We start from the raw sequence: 5820 nt of genomic DNA on the forward strand, positions 1-5820 counted from the left end.
TTAAATAATTATTTTTTTTTTAAAAATATTTATATGTACGGTGTGTTTGCCTGCCTGTATGGCTGGGCACCAGGTGTATGGAATACCAACAGAGGCCAGAGGAGAGCACTGGGTCCCAAGGGATTGGGTTTCAGGGGGTTGTGAGCCACCATGGGAGTGTCAGGTCCTCCGGGAAGCAGGCAGTGCTTGTTACCACGGAGACATCATCTCTCTAGCCCCTTTGCCTCTATTTGTAAGGAGAGGCAGGTGCATCCTTTGAGTGTGAAAACCCATCTCAGCGCAGGTGTCTGAGGAGATCGGAAGAGAGTGTTGGAATTCATGTGAGCTGCCTGACGTGGGTGCTGGGAACTGAACCCAAATCCTCTGGAAGAACAGCTAGTGCCCCTAACCACTGAGCCATCTCTCTGGCCCCAGCGCCCTATTATAATGCGATGCATTTGAGAAGGGGAAGCAGAGATAAATCTTCAGGGCTCCCTAATGATATAACGTTAGAAATAAATTGTTTTCAGGTTAGAGCCTTCGAGCAAAAGCCAGCTGTCCACTCTAGCACTTCCTTTAACCCAAGTGTCCAAGCCTAATGATAAAACTCTATTATCCTGTTACTTGGGATGCTGAGGCAGGAGGATCAAAGTTTAAGGCCTGCCTGGGTACAGCGTGAGTTCAAGACAACTTAGTGAGATCCTATCTCAAAACTTAAAAGAGGGCTTAGGTGGTAGAGTGCTTGCCTCCAATGATGGGCTAGGGTGTGTGGCTCAGTGGTAGAGCCCCTGCCTAGAATCCCCCAGGGAGGGGCTGGGGGCGTGGCTCAGTGGTAGAGCCCCTGCCTAGAATCCCCCAGTGAGGGGCTAGGGGCGTGGCTCAGTGGTAGAGCCCCTGCCTAGAATCCCCCAGTGAGGGGCTGGAGTGTGGGTCAATGATAGAGCCCCTATATAGAGTCCCCAGTGAAAAATTAGATATGTGGTATTTAATTTAACACACAGGGTCCTGACTATGCTATTGAATATGTTGGTATTTGACAAACTATAATTGAAGATGTCCCATTAAGAAAAAGAGATGCGCCGGGCAGTGGTGGCGCACACCTTTAATCCCAGCACTTGGGAGGCAGAGGCAGGCAGATTTCTGAGTTTGAGGCCAGCCTGGTCTACAAAGTGAGTTTCAGGACAGCCCAGGCTACACAGAGAAACCCTGTCTTGAAAAACCAAGAAAAAAAAAAAGAAAGAAAGAGATGCCACAAGGCCTTCAGAGGTGGTGTTTGTATAGGCAGGCACTGGTTATTTTTTAGCATTATAAAATAGTCACAGTGACATTAATATTCATGAAGAGTAATGAATATTCATGACCACCTCCTTCTTCTGCCAACACTAAGTCATTGAGATCAAGGATTTCTACTGGAGAGTCTAAATCAAACCACCAGGGAGATAGCCAGTTACTTATTGATTATTGTGGACAAACATCAGAAGGAAAGATTGGGCTTTAAATTACATTTACTTATTTGTGTGTGTGTGTGTGTGTGTGTACATGCATGCATACCCCCATGTGGATTCAGAGACCAGCTTGTAGGAGGAGTCTTTGTTTCTACCATGTGAGCTCCAGGGAGTGGACTCATGTTAGACTTGGCTGCAAGCACTTTACCTGCTGAGCAGTCTTGTCAGCCCAGAGGGGAGGATTTATTTAGATTCACGGCTGAGACAGATCAGTCCATTGTAGCAAGATAGACATGGTGGAATTCATGGGAGTGTGGGGCTGGTGCTCTGGTCTCTGCCCCCTAATGCTGGGGTGACTGTTGCACACTGCCAAACCTGTTTGTTTCAATGTTTCCACCGGCACTGGGAATCTGAGCTCTGCTCCTTACTTTGCACAGCAACCTCCGATAGACCAAGCCACTGCACTGGCCACTTGACTCTTCATTAACACAGAGACCTGGGATACAGTGTATCCACCACTTCCTGGGATACAGTGTATCCACTGCTTCCCAGCTGAATGGCTGCTCTTACAGCCTCCTGTTGTCTTGGACCCCACACCATGTGCCACTGAGTGGCATGTAGATGGGCAAATCAGTGCAGCACCTTACCCAAGACCTGGCTCTCACCTGCAAGGGGAGGGCACCTGTTCTGTGTTAGTCACCAGCTATGGGTCTCCTTGACGGGAAACGACACCTCTGCTCCTGGTTGGAGAGATACCACCCTTGAAGAATCCTCTGCGTGGTGTCTCAACGTGGGTAATGGCAGTTCTAGGTCAGGGCACCTAGCACCTCAGCCTTCCCGAACACAGGGTACCAGCAGAGAGGAGCATGTGTTCAGTGCTCACACCAAAGGCACCACAGCAAAACAGCATCTGGACCAGGCCATGGCTTAGTCAATAGAGCTCTTGATTGACATAACAGGAATCCCAGGCTCCACCCCTAGCACTGCATAAACCAACATGGCAATGCCTGTCTGTAATCCTTGAACTCCAGTGGTAGAGGCAGGAGGATCAGGAGTTCAGGGTCACCCTTAGCTTCTATTGGGCTTGAGGCTACCCTGGAATACATGAGGCCCTGTTGAGAAAGAGGGGACTCCTGTGTACTTTTTTGATTTCTATTTTTATGTCTGTGTGTGTGGTGTTGCGGGAAATATTAAAAAGATCACCAATCTCCTGAACTACACCAGGCACCAGCAAGTCACATGGTACCAACAGGGTGTTCTCTTCTGGGCAGACTCTCTGGTCTGGAGCTCCTGAAACATCTCCACCCAGCTCTCTAAGTTCCCACTGGTGGGTCGCTACCACGCCAGTTTCATACTTCAAAACTCCCACAGCTTTATGTGGGATAAATATCAGGCAAACCCATGCTTCGCCACCATATCTTTCTCTCTGGAACCTAGTTGAGCCACCATGTGAAGGAAAATAACACACAAACTTAATTCAAAAACAATGGTAGCTCAATTGCTGGGCGCGACAACTAGAATCCTAATAACCTTGTTAAATATAAATCTTTTGCTGGTGAATTCTGCCATTGAAACCAGGAGGCACTAGTAGCGACATCTTGTCTTTATGCTATCCCTGTCCAAAAGCCCCTAACTCTCTCCTGCTTCCTCTCTTCCTCCATCAACCTAGAAGTCCCACCTACTAGCCCAGTGATTGGCTCCTTTATTCATTAGGGGATGGTTCACAAGAAGTCACCCGAGTATGTGACTTATTCCTCGGTCCAGACAACCCCTCCTGGGAAAGCAGAATTAACATCAAAATACAACAGCACCAGGGACATCCACAACAGTGTGCATGTATGTGTGCGTACATATTTTTGCACACTTGTGTGTGCATCCACGGGTGCATGTGTGTGTGTGAATTTGGATGTCCAAGGTTGATGTGAAGAATTGCCCTGCATCACCCTTCTGTCTTATTCATTGCCGCAGGGTCTCTCAGATAAACCCCAGTCTGGCAGCTCTGGTTAGTCTGCCTCACCAGCCAGCTTTCTCTAAGGAGCTACAGCTTCCACTTTCCAAGGCTGGAATCACAGGCATTTGCATGGGTGCTGGGCATTGAGAATCTGGTCCTCGTGCTTGTGTGGTGAACACTTATGCACTGAGCCATCTCCCAGCCCCACCTCGTTTAATGAGACAGAGGTTGTCTCTCCCTAGCCTTAGACCCTCTGATGAGGCTGGCTGGCCAGTTAGCTTTCTTACGGTATTCTGGGGATCAGATGTGGATCCTCATATTCCCAGGCTATCTGTCTGTCTGGCTCTGTTGTGTCTGGTTTTAGAACAGATTCTCCTGCCTTCGATGACATGCCTGGGGAGAGATGGTTGAGGGGACAATCTGTGAGAGACGTACGCGTGGCAAGAAGGCCAGGGTTTCCAGATTCTGATGGCTCTGTGAGTGTCCTCATGGTGCAAGAAATTGGTCAAGCCCTTTCCAGCCATGGGAACTTGGTTGGATTAAAGCACACCTGTTTCAGAGCAGTGTGCAAACATGGGGTGGGGGTGGGGCTCGAGAAGCCTCCCAATGATTGAAGTACTTGCCATCTCTATGGCTTTCCTTCCATGGCACCTTGCCTGTAGTTGGTTGGCTGAAAAATCCGGAGTTTGAAACTTGAGGTGTAGAATTGCAAAGTTTAACTTTTAAAGAGTCAGGTTCTGCTCTGGGCCACCTATGAAAACAACCTGGGTCCTTAAAAGGTTTGTTTGCGAGCCAAGATATGTTTTGGTTCTAATATGTTCCAGAAACGTCTTCCAGAGCCCAGAGCTCCAACATTGATTAGGGAGGGAGGCTGACAGGTGGACTTGAGGTGGAAGGGGACACAGTGTTTCCACAGGGTGTGTTCAGTGGCAAGAAGCCTGGTTTGCCCTGCTTGGTGTGTCTCTAGAAACACATTTCCATCCAGTGGTCCCAGCACTTGAGAAGCAGAGGCAAGCAGAGTCCTGTCTGTTTGAGCCTAGCCTGGTCTACAGAGTTCCAGGACAGCCAGGGCTATACAGAAAAACCCTATCCAGAAAGAAAGAAAGAAAGAAAGAAAGAAAGAAAGAAAGAAAGAAAGAAAGAAAGAAAGAAAGAAAGAAAGAGAAGAAGGAAAGAAAGAAAGAAAGAAAGAAAGAAAGAAAGAAAGAAAGAAAGAAAGAAAGAGGGAAAGAAAAAGGGAAAGGGAAAGGGAAAGGGAAAGGGAAAGGGAGGAAAGGAAGATAGTTGTTCCCAAAGGCGTTCAGTGAGAGAAGGCATTTGTGGCCAAGGCAGATTACCTGAGTTCAGACCCTGGGACCCACATAGTAGAAGGAGAAAATCGTTTCTGAAAACTGTCCCCTGACACACACACACACACACACACACACACATACACACACACACACACAGAATAAAATAAAAACATTTGTGTGCACATTGTTCCCCATTCCAGAAAGGATGCCCCTCTCATGTGGCCTCATCAATGGACATTGTTCTCCCAAGAGGAAGCTGACCATACAAGAACGGATGCCTGATGTGTGATAAAAACACCAGGGCTTATTGAAGGTTATTTGAAAATTCTGGATGAGCCAGAAGGAATCCTATGGATTTCTGCCTTGAGCTCTAGCTGCGGAAAACGAGTCCACACTGCTGCTCTGAATCAAGACGTTCTGAAGACATAGCACCAGAAGCCCCACCCACCACAGAAGCCCCACCCACCACCAGAAGCCCCACCCACCACCAAGCATCTGACCACACTGTACTGGCCAGTTTGTTCCCAGCCGGCCCTGGGCTCCCAGCCCCACCTTTAGAAGAGCCAGGATAGGACAAGGCAGGGCAAAGACGCTGCACACAGGCTCAGCCTCAGGCCACCGGTGTGGCTGATGGCCAAGTGAGGAGCTGGTAGAGAGGCCAAGTAGTTGAAAGTGGCCTCATGCTTGGGAGGGAGTAATGGGCCCCATGGTGTTGGCAAACTTGGTGGAGAGGCTTGGAGCCAGAGGGAGGAGACAGGAAAACACCAGCCACTTAGGAAAAACATCCCCAGCCCAGGGAGTGTCCCTGGCTTTGACCCCAGCACAGCACAGGGCACAGCCCCACCCTGGGCAGCAAGCAGGGCTCTTGAAATTGTGAAGAGACACTTCCTGAAGCATTCCCCATACCCTGGAGTGGGGACTGCGAGGGCGTGTAGGCAACAGTAAAAAAGATCTGGGGGTGCCTACATCTGGATTGCCACCCCCTTTATCTTCTAAGATGCCTGGGGCTCTGCTATCTCCTGAGAACAGTCGTTTCTCAGAGCCGTGGACGTAGATTCTAATGCACTTCCCAGGGACAGACTTCTAAATCACAACCAAAAGAAAGTCCTGGCAAGGGCCTTAACAACACATCTATCTACTCGCTTAAGTATGT

This window comes from Mus caroli, unplaced genomic scaffold (genome assembly GCF_978045245.1).
Source record: "Mus caroli unplaced genomic scaffold, Mus_caroli_1 scaffold_4, whole genome shotgun sequence".
Taxonomy (NCBI): Eukaryota; Metazoa; Chordata; class Mammalia; order Rodentia; family Muridae; genus Mus; species Mus caroli.